We start from the raw sequence: 16,740 nt of genomic DNA, 5'->3' as shown, positions 1-16,740 counted from the left end.
AAGACATTATGGAGACTACAGATTATTGAGACCAAGACTTTTGGAGGTCCTAAACAAGCCGGGTTGAGTTGAAGCACCTGTGGCTAAAGCAGAAGTGTGGCAGGGTTTTTACTTTCTGTACCTGGATTTGACACCTCTGCCTTTCGTTGACCAATTTAGTGACACAAGACCAGAGGTGGTGGTCCCTGCTGCCTACTGCTCTTCGGGAAGAATTTTTTTTAGTCACTTAACCTCAGCCTGGTCACTTGTGACAGTCTACAGCCACATTATGCAAACCGTGACACAAACTTATTCGATGTTTAATGGTAAAGCATAGCATTGACCAAAATGTGATAAGAAGACAGATTTAAATTTTTGTTAAACTGGAGGTGTCTACAACCCAAATTCAATTGTTGTGATGAGTCTTTTCCATATAGTGCAGGGTTCCCCTATTCCGGTCCTCGAGGGCCGGAGTCCTGCAGGTCTTAGTTTCTTCCCACTAGTACACCTGATTCATTTAATCAGCTCATCAGCATGCCTGATAACGATCCTGATCTTTAGTATCAGGTGTATTGGTAGGCGGAAACATCTCAAACCTGCAGGAGTCCGGCCCTCAAGGACCGGAATTGGGGAACCCTGATATAGTGTATCACCGCAAAGACTGACAATCCATAAGGGCTCTCGAAAGTAGTAGCTTGTGCTCATGCATACGTAGGGATTGCGGTAAATGTTATATAAGTGGAATGAGTGTTAGATCTTGCAACATCATATTCAAATAGATAGTGATTTATGCGGCAGAGGTTCAATTTACTGTTTCTTTCCCACCCACTTCAGCCCACCGCTGTTCTTGTTACGAAAGGCAGACACTTAGTGATGCTACAATGATGGCTCACACTTTGGACACAGCCTCTGTCCTTTCGCTACACCCTTCAATAGAAGAAACAGCCAAATAAGGATCTCATAATTCATCACTACTCACAGTGCAGTAGCCCGTAAAGCCTCCTACGTTATCACCACTACACACGAACCCTACAAAGGAAGATTGGCCTGAAACATACCCTTCCAAAATCACCAGAAATGGTCATAACACATTGTCCAGTCCACAATGCCGAATCATTTTGTTTAGTATCGTCACATTATTTCATTGGTGAGAGTAAAAGATAAATGTGTAAAAGGCACGTTTGTTTAGTTTACATAATGTAGGAAAAGCTGACATGGAAACTGCTAATACAGAATGTTGCCATTCGTTTCACAGTCTGTGTAATGAGTCATCAGGCGCACTTTACATGCTTTTGTTTGTGTCGCTTGGTTAAGCCTCTGCCTTTAACATTTAGACCGCAATTTATTTTCATGTGAAAAGAATTTCTATCTACATGCTCCTCTGTTTACACAAAAGCACTCCAAGGTACAATGAGGGTTTGTGTGATACACTGGTTTGGACATGCGCGACTCAATAATAGTCAGGGATATTTAGCTTTCAGGTGAAATTTCAGGATGAACCTAAATTTTACCATAACCTTTACAGGTGAGCTTAGTTTGACATTTTGACAGTTGATGAATGCGATTGTAAATGAAACGTTGTACTGCACCTCAGATTCCTGCCATTATAAAATTAAATCAAAATCTACCACAAAGAGATTCAATTGAAACAGCTCATTATGATCTCCATAAAGACTTTTTAGAGAGCTGTTTATTTTAATAGGTGTGTATATGACCATTAAGACGCATCAATGAACGTGAAAAATACAGCTGGAACGCTGTCAGCGCAGTGGCGTGCGAAGCACCGTTGCTGCCTGGGGCGAGCACCCGTGGCTGATGCACCTTCAGGGCAGGGTGGAGAATGCAAACCGTTTTTTTGTTTTTTGTTTTGCTTCTTTTGTCAGTGCCAACATGGTCCATTGGCCCATTGACAACACTGATCAACCAATACTTATTACAATAAAGTCTAAGGAATTTGGTGAAGATCTCAATGGGCAATTATCAATCCACTCAAGTTGCGGAAAGTCTTTTGTAGCCGAAGACTATGTTCCAAAGTGTCTGTGGGGTTGGGGTTTTGTTTGATTTTGGATGTTCATGTTCTTTGTTGTCTGTGTTCAGTGTTTTGTTTTGTGTTCCTTGGCTTTACCCTTGTCTCGTTATGTGTAACCACGTCCACATGTGTGTCATCCCTGCCCTTGTGTGTCAACCTATCAGTGCCCTCAGCCGCTTGTCTCTTCCCCAGGTGTGTCTTGTCAAATAATTAGCAGAGGTGTATTTAGTTTGCGAGGTCTGTTTAGACAGTGTGGGTGCATTGTCTACGGTATGTGTGGAAGTTCGTGTGTCAAGTCTTCGTCACAGCCAAGTCGCCATTGTCACAGCCAAGTCGTCTTTGTCAGAACCAAGTCGTCTTCTTCACAGCCAGGTCATCTTCGTCACAGCCAGGTCGTCCTCGTCACAGCCAAGTAGCCATTGTCACAGCCAAGTAGCCTTTGTCACAGCCAAGTAGCCATTGTCACAGCCAGGTCGTCCTCGTTACAGCCAGGTCGTCCTCGTCACAGCCAGGTCGTCCTCGTCACAGCCAGGTCGTCCTCGTCACAGCAATTCAGGTCAAGGCAAAACAGGTCCTGTCACGTCACGCTCGTTCCATCTATGGCGACCAGTCTAGTCACGCCCTGTCCAGTCATGGCGACCAGTCACGTCACGTCATGCCCAGGGATGGCGACCAGTCCAGTCCCGTCCCATCCAGTTATGGTTGTCTGCTCACCCTTTTTCCTATGTTTATTAAAGTTCCACGTATTGCCCTTGATTCCTATCTCACTGCCTTATTTCCTTGCATTTGTGTCCACCATCCCTCAACCAATCACGTCCATCATGACACAAAGTCGTCAATTCAGACAATTATACTGAAGAGTAGATTAATGTAAATTCAAAACAAATTCAAACGTGCATTAAAGAAAATAAATTACAGAAGTAAACAGACTGTAGCCTAATTTGCATCATTCATAAAGTTCATAAACAAATTACGCCTTAAGTGGGAAAACTATTTTCATAGGTAGGGCAATAGCTGCGTTTGCTTTACGCTTGAGTGTGCCACGCATTGATTTTACCGCAGGGAAAGTGATTTATCTGAATAATTAGAGTGAGCTGGCGCATAAATTATAAGGCAACACTATTTTAATTTATTTAGGTAGCTCTACAAACATCTTTGCATTACTGACTCTAATGTGCACGTACGGAATATCCAGTACTAAGGTGATTGGGAACCAAGATGGCTGATGAGCGACATACAATATGCTCTCACAGGCTTGTCATGGATGGCATAAAATGGTCTTGAATTCTAAAGAAGATTTAACCTTTAGGTACTCAAAACACCATGCACTGTTGCTCCGAGACTAATCGGATTATTCACACACTTCCACACAGCATCAAAGGGTAACTGGCTCCAGTATCTTGTCCAAAGACACTTTACTTTAACATTGCATGTCTAAAAAGAAAAATGGTGATGTGGTCTTTTGCCAACCAAGGGTGTCCTGTAGCAAAAAAAAAAAAAATAATACCTTTCCTACTGCTTTAAGAAAAATGAAGGAATCTCAACCTTTCGTTCCAGACCAAAAGAGGGTCAACCACTCGTCCTTAATTACACCATTAGATAAATAATGTTTGTGCAACAAGTCATCAGTGTTTATGCCATACTAACCACAAGTGGGATGTCGTACACGTCTTAGTGTCATTCGGTTTATGAGCAAAGCCATGGAGAGCAGGGACACATAATTCAATACTTATCTCCGTTTTAGGAGACAATTGCAGAAGCTCCTCTAGTTCTCTGTTAGCACACCAAGAAGACATGCTGCTAATAAGTAAAAACAGGATGTGGCGATAATTACACTGCCAGCAAGATCAGCTGCTGTTCTGAATCCATTATCATGTTATTAGACGAAGACGGTGACAAACTGCACATTTTCGTCATGACAAGTAATGAAATGAATGATCATTATGGTGGCCATGTGTTACTCTGAGAGAGCATGGGTGAGCTTGCTTTCATTCAATGGGGCAAATGAGAATAACACAAGAACATCAACAAAATTAGATCAGCCAATTGAATATTCATGTCAAGAAATGTAACGAAGGCGGTAATATCAAAATATTAAAATTGCCACGATTATGTTGTTGTCATCATGTTATGATATGAAAAGCAGCATTTCTGTTCAAAATGACTGCAGTTCCAGCACCATCTGGTGGTTAGTTTATTAGTGCTGTTTAATTTCAATTAGGCATTTTTTGGCTGCATGACGACGCTCGATGAAGGGGAATGTAACACGCTTGAGTTCTTCCACAAATTCAATTAGATTCAAATTCAAAAACTTTATTTTTCCCCGAGGGGCAATTCAATGCCTCGAAGTTGGCTCAAATCACAATATGTGTATGAATTAGCAAGTGCTTCAATATTAAGTGTTATTAGTGATTGTAGGTCGCTAGGTATGTTACTGGACAAGCCTACAGTTGTTTCTTTGCAATATAGTTTTTTAAAGTTGCCACATTCCCCACAATATCATGATAATTATCGTATCGTGACGTTGTATATGTATATGTATATATATGTATATATATACTGTATATGCCTGTGAACAAATGTGCTCCTTATTATCTCTGTAGTCATCCAACTAAAAGTGCGTGTTCAGGAGCACATTTTCACACACACACACACGCACACACAACACTGGGAGCTTGTAATAATGGCTAATGATTGGCTAATTGAATGGCTTCCTACTCTATTCTACTCTATTGCATGATTGCTAATTTGCTAGTTTTATTGTTATATATTAAGGGACTTCTGATTGCAGCAATTACATGGCCTACTGTATGTTCAATCGTCTTACAATCAATTTAGCAAGATGTACAACAATTGTACTGTAGTATGTACGGTAGTTATTTTTTATACGGAAAACGTCACAAAAGTAAAAGTACAGTCAACTACAGTATTTAAATGTGTTTCATTTATTTCAAGGTTTGCTCTTTTTTTTTTTTGACCTGATGGACATAAAGAAAGCCGGAAAGTGATTGTAGAGGAACACTATTGTATAAATAAATGTTTAAACACCCACAGTTGGCGCTCAAAGAACTTAGCCTTTACTGTGCCTTTTCTAAAAGATGCGAGTGTAAGGGTACCCTTCACACACAAAAAAAAAAAAAGAGTTGCCAGGCAACACCGGATATGTCAGTGGGAGACAGAAAGGTAGAGCATAGCTGCATCATAGTACTTTTTTTTTTTTTAAAGAAGGGAATAAAACTAAGAAGACAGAAATTGTACGATAAGTAAAATATTAAACGGGTATTAAATGGTTGTCATTGTAACTAAGAAGGAACTGCTTTCGGGAAAAAAAATGCCACAGGTTCAAAGTTTGTAAAAGTTGTTCCTCAGAGCTACTGGCAAATGACTGGACAGATGATACAGGCATCCTAAAAATCGTTATCGACTTCCTTTCTTCTGTTGTTGTTATTGTCCGGTATCAATCAGCATTTGACAGCTCTGGCTTTGCAGTTTTTTGAAAGCATATCATTCCCTTGCCCATGGCTCAACATTGGACATTGGAGCAGCAGAATTGTGGCCTGGCAAGAAGTTGTCTGTCCCCGACAGCAGCTCAGTGCCAGTTTGAGAAGCTTTATGGCCGTCACACTGTTCCAACATGGAGCAAAATTCACGCTAGCGATGACACGGTTCTTTTAAACAGGAACTGATTATTTATTTTCTCCAAGTCCTAATCAGATATATTTATGTGTTCAATGTCTGGATAGTTGATTCAACCTTATATCGCCAATTACTGTCGTGTTTTTTTTTTTTGGTATCGTTGTTAGGATTTGGAATGTCTGAAAAGAAGTGCCTGACGCTAGCATGGTTACACCTGAAGATGTGATGTGCAACGACGTATCCGCTCTATTAGACATCACAGCATTGCGAAAGTGGGAGCAAATATTTTACAACTGTTGGTGTATCACTGTACCAAATTGTGTGACTCTGCTAATAACGGTGCCAAAATACATCTCAAGTGTCTCTGCTTCCGCAGTGTCAAATTTTCCCTTCAGGCATATGAGTTGTGAGCTCGAAATAAATCAAAACACATGCAGACAACAAACACGCCTGCTCTGTTCACTCATGTATGCACGAATGCAGAACGTGCCAATAAGTCAGTCATCTTCTGAGGTGACATTGAGCTCTCCCATGACACCATTTGCATATTTTGGCAGGCAAGCCGAAACAATCCATGCCCTTCTCTCATTGCTAATTCCCTTGTCTTTGCTGGCTTTCAAACAGATCGACCATGACTAACTGGCCACCACTGCAGCACCGCTATGAGCCAGACAAACTGACAATGCAGTTTTATTATTCGTATATTTAGTGCTGTGATTTATCACCCGTTCAGTGGGCTTTTATGTACAATATGATCTGAAATTTCTGTATTAACCTGCGGTGGTATTTTGTCGTGCTACCAGGAAGACAATATTATTCTCTGGTTGTCAATGTCATTTTTTCTCTTTCAACATCAAGGACAAACAGGTATGCACAGCACAAATTAGTCCTGAGTTATTGGAAAACAAAATAACATTTTGTCTATCGTGTTGAGGCAGCAGTGTAAATCGACAGAATTGTTCTGACTGTTGGTCATTGTTTTTTTTTTTGTATCTTTGTACTTGGTGGAATTTGTGGAACATAATTACAGCATTGTTAGAGTATTTTTCTCATATTGTGGCCAGGGGGGTGTAGCACTCTATAATGTCATAATTAGAATAATTGAAAATCGAAAATAGATCAAAAATGTAATCAAACCCAATAATTTAGCTTTTTTTTTAAACGATAATGTAATATATATATATATATATATGTTAATTTTCTAAATTTTCTTCTAAAAGAATCTAAGAGTTGACTTCAACCCCAAAGTGCATTTTTAACACTGTGTTGTAAATCGAGGTCAGTCTTGGAGTTATTCGACAGAGTTGATTCATTTAGTGTTAAACCAACTCTGCTGAGATTTCATCCAAGTAAGCTCCGCCCATTTGTGGTACAGTTAAATGTACCTGCTCGTTTTTATTTAATAATGTTCATGTTTTATTGTTAAACGGTCAAAGACGAGTTAAGTTCACTGTTACATCAGAGTTTTAGTGTTGATAGTTACGGGGCAGGTTGCACTCTATAATGTAAAAACTTTTTTGTTTTGGGGTTTTATTACATTTTTGATCGAGTTAAGTGCAAATTTGATTACATTTTCAGGAAATTATTACATTATAGGGTGCTACAGCCAGCTGTTTTTAGTTACAGTTGTAGTAGTAAGTGCCAAGCATCTTTTATTATTAATGGGTTTATTAGAGGGGTGGCCTTTAATTTGACAAATGCAATTCTATGATAGTATTATATATAGGCTTATATAGTATCTACGTAGCCCCTTCAGACCCTTCAGATTTTTGCTGATTTTGACTCTTTTACCACATACGTTTTTTGGGGGGTTAGCTCATGTTTTTAGTTGTTATAGTTAATTTTTTTCACATCATGCAAATCAACTTGCGATTGTGATTGGTGATGTAAGATCCAATTATGAACTAGAGGTGTTGACATCATCCAAATGATGCGTTTTATTGGTTTAGACATTCAAATATGTCATGTCCGCTGGGACCATCTATGGGTCTGAAGGGGTTAAACATTGTTTCACTCACTGAAAGTACATCACAATCACTTTCTTTCTTATCATATTTCTGGAAACAGCTTGGTACTCTTTGTCCCACAAGGGGAAAAAAACAACAACATTACATTCAATTTTCCAGTCCCTAATTGTTTTTCAGACAGCGATGAAATGTCATGAAATGATCTTAAAGCTACGTTGTAAAATTCAGCTTCATCGATGTAAACTCTGCAGCGCAGGCAGTGTGTTTTTTTTTTAGTAATAACGTCCACAGAGACACATGGTGGTATCAGTCATAGTGCAGATCATCGCAGCCACCAACTTGCAAAAGGAGGTGTCGATTTGAGGCGCATACCATTTATTTGTTCCAAGTACTACTATTAAAAAAATATGTACTGGGGAAAAAACAAGTGATGGCAAACATTCTACTTGAACTTATTGCAGTATCACCACTGCCACTTCTGATGTGACTTTATGTCAAGCATGTACAACTGAGAAAGACACACTGCCGGCAATCACACAGGCATGAATAGTTACTTAAAGCGGAAACTCGGGAGATTAAGGCTTCAACCGTGCCTTTTCAAAAAGCTAACATCCAAGCTCCATGGTGCTACTGAAGCTGAAACCACTTGAACTTCCTTTTTTTTAAGCGACACAAAAATCATGAAGATAACTTGATCTGGGCACTCGATCTCAAGTGCCATCATTGACTCATTAGCGGGCGTTGCTCCCAAAAAAAACGGGGGACAGCTGGCTGCAAGTGTCCGTGTCATCCAGACAAGCCCAGTCAGTCAGCTTGGCCTCCTCCCAAGGTCACAGCCAGTCTCTCAAAAGAGTCCTCCTGACATCACGGCAGCGCATGGCGGTAAAAAAAAAAAGAAGCTCTGTCGCGACACATCCATCACAGAACGGGACCGTTTTGGAATAATGTACATCAACAAAAGGTCGTATATCTTGTACATATTTTTTTTACTGCAGGCGTGTTTCAGAATTATGCTTTTATCATCTCATTTAAAGTATGCAATTGACGGTTAACAAAAGGCGACATGTTATTGATAACAATGATTAATGACTTTAGTTTTTACGCTAGGATGACCAGACGTCTCGGTTTTTCGGGACGGTTTTGAGCCAATACCGGTGACCAGATTGACTATTGATTTGTTATAATTAGTTCCTGGTGAGGATTTATTGTATATATTTATTCATTGAAAACATACTAAAAACACTTACAATCTCGTTGTTAATACAAGGTTTCCATCAGACTGACAATTTGGTTAAAGGTGCTGGGAAGTGGCGGCCTTTACACATACTGGCTGAGAATCACTTTTAGAATGAGAATTTAAAGACATTTGCCAATTCAGTGTTGAAGTGCAAAGTGAGAGTGCAGCCCACATTCAATTAGATGTGCATGACTGAGCCAGGAGATATGCTAAACGCTGTAAGAAAAACATGCTTAGCCATCATTTCTACTCCACATTTACACACTGCGAAATGGAATCAATATCAGCTGTGTTCGCCTCGTAAGTCATGGCGCCTCGAAGAGCACAGTTGTGCAAAAAAAAGATGGCGCTGTAACTTATAACTAAAAAAAAAAAAGTACAGATGATGTCATGCAAAGCTTTATAAATCAATATGTAGCCACGTCACTCAAAAACCATTCAGCTGCATTGGTTTATTCAAAATTCTTTGTCATCACGGGTGACCGAGACAATACGACCTGGCTGGAGTGTTTTCTCTGCCGTCCCGCAGTATCCAAGCAACAGCCAACCGCCGTACTTATTACATCATCCGCCAGAACGGGCCTCCCTTTTTCATTAATCTCCAAACAATCCTGCTGAATGATGAGCAAAAGTGGAAAAAGGATGTTTCACAATGACAACGAGCGGTATGTTGGATTTACACCGCATGGCCAAGTGCGCCATTTGAATGTAATGCCTGTAGTCAGATTTTTAAAGTTAATTTATTTCGAGCATATCGTTATCACCGCGCTTCATCTTATATCTGATGACATTATGTTGTCACGCGACACGTATTCGCATAAGTCGACCACAAAAAAAATGCTTGACAAAAGAAAAACGTCTAACATCCAATTAATCAAAATGTGTTTGAGTGATAAGCACCATGTGAGTGTGTTTGTTAACGACGATCTAGTAGGAAATAAGAAATAGCACCGATCAGGGAAATCACCCACAGTTTCACTAATTGCATGCCTGGACTATTTGACTGTTCGTTATGAATTAATTGGCAGCTTGAGAACAACATTGTCACATTATCATGTTATGGAGTTTTTATGGTAGACAGACGTGTTGTCAAACTGCTGCTCACACATTCGGAGCACATTAGCATTTGTTCGGAGTCAGTTGGGAGCACCTAATGAATGTAAGTGTAACATTAATAGGACTGCAGTTTGATTTGGTGTGACAAAAAAGGGTCGCGAAAGCAACAGGATGATTCTAAAAAATTTTTTTTTTTTTTTTTTTCAGTGACCAACTTTGCCAGTTATTCCCAGACAGGTACTGACAACGCACTCGCTCACTTCACTGTGGGATAGTCAGTAATACGCCTTAAATTATAACCCTATATTTCTTGTAGAGCTTTTTAAGAGATGATCTGCTCCATCATATTTTTATAAAATAAAAAATCCAAAACCATTTTAACCAAAAAAAACAAACAAAAATTTTTTAAAACTTGCTTGACCAAACTGTGATTTAGCACATTAGCATTAGCGCTCTGAATTCCGCATGTGGACACATACCACCTGGCAGGTGCTTCTGCTCAGTGTGAGTCAGAGCACTTTGACTATTAACACACAGCGAGTCGCATGGCACTGAAGAGGCACCAAAGCCATCTGGTAATGTCAACCTTTATAACCACACACCTCTACAAACAAACAATAATAAATGCACGGTACATTCATGACAACAAAGTGAGGTGGAGTTTTTAGTTTTTTAAATGTTGGCACTAATATTGTCTCGACAATGAATATTGGCTTGAAATATCAGTTATCGAAAAAACGATCTCTTGCCTTTAACTCATTCACTCGCAGCCATTTTCACTGAAGCAACCCCCTTACTGGATTTTGACTGATTTTGCAAGGCCCACAGAATATTGTGTTCCATTGCTATAAAAACATGGAACCTACCAAAATAAAGATTGGTCTCTTCTTTCATCAGAAAAAAAAGTATATTTCTATCTGTTTCCGTTTTGCAGCAATTGGCATTATAAGATAGCTAAGTTTCATCATTATTCACAAATCATCAGAACTGTGGGGAAAACAGGTTTTTGCAACATGGCCCTGGTTGATCTCTTATACTCTGCTGCCACCTGCTGGCCGTTTTTGTAATTACTACCATTGCTTCACCCGTTCTCTGCAGTTCAGAGGCTGCATCAAAGCCTTCTGTATGCTCTCGCATTGAAAAAAAAAAAAATCTTAAACACTTAAACACACTTAAAAAATTTAAAATAAAACGTGATGTATACATTTTGGGGAGCAAATGAGTTCATGAGTGGCTTTTCACCAAAATGTAATGCTAACGATTTACATTACGGATGCAACAGTTTCTGGTTTATTGATAAAAGATACCATTTCAGGTGGTTAGCACTAGCATATGATATTGTTAATATTATTAGTAACAACTTAGTAGCGTATCTATCATCTCCGAGTTTATTATAATCTTGTGCGCGCCCCAACGGTAAACTAACAGAGACAGACCGCTGTTCCAAAACATGGAGTGCAGCCCAAATAATTTTTCATCTGCAAAGGGGACGAGAGCAGAAGAGTGAACGTGTTTATTTATTTATATATATATATATATATTTTTTTTTTTTTTTGGGACAGATTGAAATTTAATCCACTATAATTGCTGTGTATGCAGAGAATGCAGAAAGGAAAAGAACGGTGCTGCAAAGCTTGGGGTCAACACAAAAAAATCTTTTCAGTCCTCTCCATGATCACCTTCCAAAATTGTACAGTCGATGCAAGTGTGCTGTTTTGTTGACGATATCAGTGTCATCTTAGCAAGTTTGAGTCAATCAAGGATGTTTTTTCGCTATTCCTTGTCTCCGCTCCTGACCTTCTTCACCCTCTCACTCTCCTGATGGCGCTCTCTCGCTGTTCCTCCGGCTCACAATGTCTCTCGCACGTACAGTGCACACGGTACGTTAGCTTTTACGGTTTGTCAATAATGTTGAGTCTTTGGTAATCCAGCCTTCATAACACCGCGTACATTTAAAGATTCAAGTGAAAGACAACGGCGAAACACATGCATGTGAAAACGTTGGACGCGCCGTTATTATCTCCCACACAAACACACACTGGCCCAGATCCCTCTTATGAAGCGGCACTGTTCGATGGAATGTACAGCAGAAGCGGTTGGGGGGGGGGGGGGTGGTTGGTGTTGGTGGTGGGGGGGGGGGGTGCTACAGCTCCATGAGCATCTCCATGGAAACAGGCTGGAGAGCAACATTTCCCGCTCAGCATACTGTCAGAGACTGAAGATGAATCGAGTCCTCATTAAGGAAGCCAAAGCATAACAGCACACACCGGGAGGGTGATTGTATTATTAATTGCAACAGCTTTTTTTTTTTTACCTGCAACATGTTTAGACACACGCACCTGGATGAAGGGGTTTCCTCATAAAATTACAGAGGAAGTTCTAAAGTTGAATGTCATTTAAAGTTTGACTTGAATATTTGGAGAGCGTAACAATTTTGTGCAAATTTTGAACATGAAAACGTCATAATGTGTAAGGTGACCAGATTTTCAAGATTAAAAACAGGAATAGAATAATTTTGTTGAAAATCAAATGCAGTGGTACCTCGGAGTTTGAACATAATTCGTTCCTGTGAAGTGTTCAAAGTCCGAATTGTTCAACCTCCAAAACATTTTTTTCCCATAGGAAATAATGTAAATGCAATGAATCCGTTCCCAAGCTCCAAAAACAAAAAAATACTATTTTAATTTCTATTTATGTGTTTTTCATTTACAGCCTGTACAGTTTTTAAACAATAAAAAAAATACCTTACATTTTTGTTGTGGTGTGATGGCATCAGTGGATAAAAAAAATGCTATGTTAATGCTTGCTTTAGTTCAGTGCTGAGTTTATGTATTTTACATTGGGCATATTGTTAGACTACTAAGGGGTCCTTGCGTGCACTGTTTAACGTCAGGCACATTGTTGAACAGCTAAGGGGGGGGGGGTCCTCGTGCCGGTATTTACGGAAGTAGATACGGTAGTTACATCGGCGCGATAATCTCCTTCCTAAATCCACTGTGGTTCGTAGCACTGTACGTTTTTCTTTGCTGCCACTGGCACTGTTGTCTTTCTTTGAGCCCATGTCGAAGAAAATTGTCGTGGAAAAAACAAAATGCCCCAAGTAAAGTATGGAGCGCCTCCTGGAAATCAGCTTCGTCTCAACTACCGGCTACCCGTTCAAGGTGCATTTGGCATAGCTTGCTTTCCTTGGGTGTTCCAACTCCCAAAATGAGTTCAAACTCCGATGCATTTTTTTACTCCGTTTTTTTTGGTTGAAGTCCGATTTGTACGATTTCCGAGACGTTCAAACTCCGAGGTTCCACTGTATATAATAAATTCTCGCCCACAGTTATCTGACCTTTTTTTGCTCGGTACTGGCATCTATTGGAAACTGGTCCCGCTTTGTAACACTGGATGCACATCTTGCATTGGCTTGTGGGACTCCATTTCCCACAATTCTTAGACACGGAAGCAGGAAGTAGTTCTAGTTCCGGTATGATGAAAACACGCCTGTTAGCAATTAGATGTGGTTAGTTGTATGAATCGCTATGACAACTGTGTGATTGACATTCACGTAGGCCCAAAGAATTGACTTGCTTGACTGGCCCTGCGTAAAAGGCAGGACAAGCAAAATCCGCCGGGACTCGGGACACGAGGCTCAAAACTGCGACCATCCTCATTAAAGCGAGACGTCTGGTGACCATAATAATGTCGTCAGAATCTCATGCTCGCTGTACACCTCATTAAAATTGGTATCAAATGGTCAGCTGGGGTTTTTCGTTTTAGATTTGTCTTTTGGTTTGCTCATGCGACACGTTTTGCAGAAAAAGGACCGCAGAAAGAGAAGAAGAAAGATGTAAGAAGAGAAGAATATTCACTAGTGGTTACTGTGAGGCAAGCATGCTCGTTAACAGCAAAAAGACTCCCAATGTCCATCATCTAGAGCAGAGGTGCCCAAGTCCGGTCCTCGAGAGCCCCTACCCAGCCTCCCCCTCCTCCAACGCAGCTTAATCAAATGATCAGCTCGTCAGCAAGCTTTGCAGAAGCCTGATAACGACCTTGATGACGAATCAGGTGTGTTGGTGGAGAGAAACATGGACAACAGGCTGGATAAGGGCTCTCGAGGATCGGACTTGGGCACCCCTGTTCTAGAGCACAGGTGTCAAAGTCTGGTCCTCGAGGGCCAGAGTCCTGCATATTTTAGAGGTTCCCCTCGTCTAACGCGGCTGATTCAAATGATCAGCTCGTCAGCACGCTCTGCAGAAGCCTGATAATGATCTTGATCATTGAATCAGGTGTGTTGGAGTATGGAAATATTGTAAACATGCAGGACTCCGGCCCTCGAGGACCGGATTTTGACACCTGTGATCTAGAGTGTTTAGGGTTTTTTTTCATGATAGTCGAAGGTTGAAGAAGGTCGGTTGGCTTTCTTTAGGCATTTTGGTACACCGCCACGGATAAAAAAAAAGGGGTGCTTTCAGAAATATATTAAAGATAATAATAACAACAAGAACAATAATAATAAGGCCTTCAATAAATTGATTTCTACAAGGTTTTAGAGGGTTCGGCTGTTGTCATGTATCTGCCAAAATTACGATACACCACCTGCCGCCGCAACTTAGACCTCGTTTCACCTGGTCTAAAGTCCCGTCTCCTTTTGGTCACCACGTTGTGAGGTGAGCCGGAGGGGTGTAATAGTATATGCTTAGCGTACCAAATTCACAAACACCGTGAACTAGTCCTGCCCCGGCACGAAAATAGCACCCGAAGTCTTACATGGCTGCCCCTTCTTATACTTCCATGGTACCAATTTCACCTGTTTATAAAAGCAAGTCTTTTTATTGCTCAGTCTGTACATTTGCTATTGTGTGCAAATAATAGCTGTGGACTCTCCCAAGTTTGCGAGCGAGCCAGTGTGTCCGTTTGTGTTGGTCGTGTGCTACATCCAGAGGTGTCAAGCAGGAAAGCCCTTTATTGGCAGATGTTTTAGTGACAATGACAGAGCTGGCCTGTGCCAACAAATAAATGGCGCAGTGAGAAATTCACGCTTGGGCCACGAAGCTGCAGGTGACGCTCAGCAGGGGCCGATACTTCCCGAGTGGGATCTTCTCTTCGCTGTACTTTTTATATTTAGCGTATGTACATGGGTCAGAGGAAGCCAGAGTGTTCATTTATGTTCTCAGCACACGACCAATCATATCGATTATGAGCTACGCTTGAAATGTGAAGCGGACTTCTCTGAACACTCTCAAACTCACCCTTCCACTCACTCGTACGCCCCCGCACAGCCTTGCTCACAACCAAACATGGTCATGTTCCAAAGAGCGCTAGCGAGGATGCAAATGGGAAAAAGTAGGATTCTGGTCATTCTCAGATGGTTTTAGACGGGAGACCAACCGATCAGAAAACATTTGAATGGATAGATATGGTCAATTGTGATTAACCACAATAGATAGTAGATCCTCAAGACACAGCAATTCTATTTATGATTTCAATCACAAAAAGTGCAACGTATCCAAAATATTGACTTCCTACGTAATATAGTACCTCCATTTTGACCACAGACATCTGCCTCATCATTAACGATGGTGTAAAGGCTGCAACAGGAAGTAGAATGGTTGGCGTCCGAGCGCGGTGATGCTCAACCCTGGTCCTCGGGGCCCACGATCCTGCCTGTTTAACATGTCTCCCTATTTGCTGATTCCAATGACGGCTCATCAGCGAGCTATGGAGAAGCCAGATAACGATTCGCACCTGCGTTGGAATCGGGAGACGTGGAAAACAGGCTGGATAGTGGGGCCCCGAGGACCAGGGTTCAGAAACACTGTCCGACACTCTAAAATAACACAACTTATGGGTCGAAAATGGACCGATCCTCTACTTGAGTCTATTTGACCCGACTTTGAGTCAAGAAATGAGTCTTTTAGTGTAAAACAACTCATAAATATTGGTCAGATCTTTCACTTGGGTCAAAAAATTGGGTCATTTTGTAGAAAATAACCCAGAAAGTAGGGTCAAATTGATCCATAAAGTGGATAGGTCCATTTTTGATCCATAATTGGGTGACCTTTGACCCAACTGTTTTTAGAGAGTAGTGCACCCAGCACAACCTAAAATGGAACCTTCTAAAGACTGTAGAGATGATTGAGGACTTCAGAAAATGTCCAACGTGAAAGTAACTCACAATATGATATTATCCTGACATTAAGGCTGCAACTAACGATTATTTTAATAATCGATTCATGTGGTGATTATTTTTCGATCAATGGATGAATCGGATTTAGTAAAACTTAAAAATGTCCATTCCTTTTATATTTCAATTTGGCAATGCACAAACAAATGAAATATGATTCAGTCAAAATCGGCAAAAATGCTAATCTTTTTTCTAAAAATCAGTCTGCTGTCATGGAGGACTACAGAAATCGGAGAATATTTACTGTTGAGGAGCTGAAATTTCGAGCATTTGGACAATTTAAATAAAAAAAAGATATCTAAAATGATTCATCAATTATCAAAAGTAAACATCGATGTATTTGATAATGGATTAGTTGTCGACTCATCGATTAATCATTGCACATCTCCGTGATATTATCACGATATAGCGGCTGTCCGACCACTTACCACTTAGTCAAGAATGCTTACGTAAGAAGAAAAAAAAGAAGTGCAAGTGTCTAATTGTTACAAGCTGCGTTCTAAAACCGATTCACTCTCACGCCACGTATAGCGTGAGATCATTACGGCATATCATGCATTGCTGTATCAATATTTTGTCACATTTATCACAAGCTACATCGCTAGCCAAGTTTATGTCGGTTTCACCGAGCCTCACTTTTTCCGGGGGCCAGTTTCTGCATAAT

The 16,740-nt window shown here is 40.5% G+C and overlaps 2 protein-coding genes across 9 annotated transcripts in view; one reads left to right on the top strand and one right to left on the bottom strand.

Annotated features, from left to right (window-relative positions):
- Nucleotides 1–16,740, top strand: part of LOC147158673 (cytospin-A-like) — a 62,465-nt gene that overhangs the window by 29,102 nt on the left and 16,623 nt on the right. The gene's annotated exons all lie outside the window — the stretch shown is intronic.
- Nucleotides 1–16,740, bottom strand: part of dlgap2b (discs, large (Drosophila) homolog-associated protein 2b) — a 53,282-nt gene that overhangs the window by 30,696 nt on the left and 5,846 nt on the right. The gene's annotated exons all lie outside the window — the stretch shown is intronic.

The sequence above is a fragment of the Leptonotus elevatus genome, chromosome 18 (assembly GCF_054856555.1).
Source record: "Leptonotus elevatus isolate MCC_2025b chromosome 18, RoL_Lele_1.0, whole genome shotgun sequence".
Classification (NCBI taxonomy): Eukaryota; Metazoa; Chordata; class Actinopteri; order Syngnathiformes; family Syngnathidae; genus Leptonotus; species Leptonotus elevatus.
The sequence above is the reverse complement of the archived record's forward strand: the minus strand, read 5'-3'. Positions and strand labels throughout refer to the sequence as shown.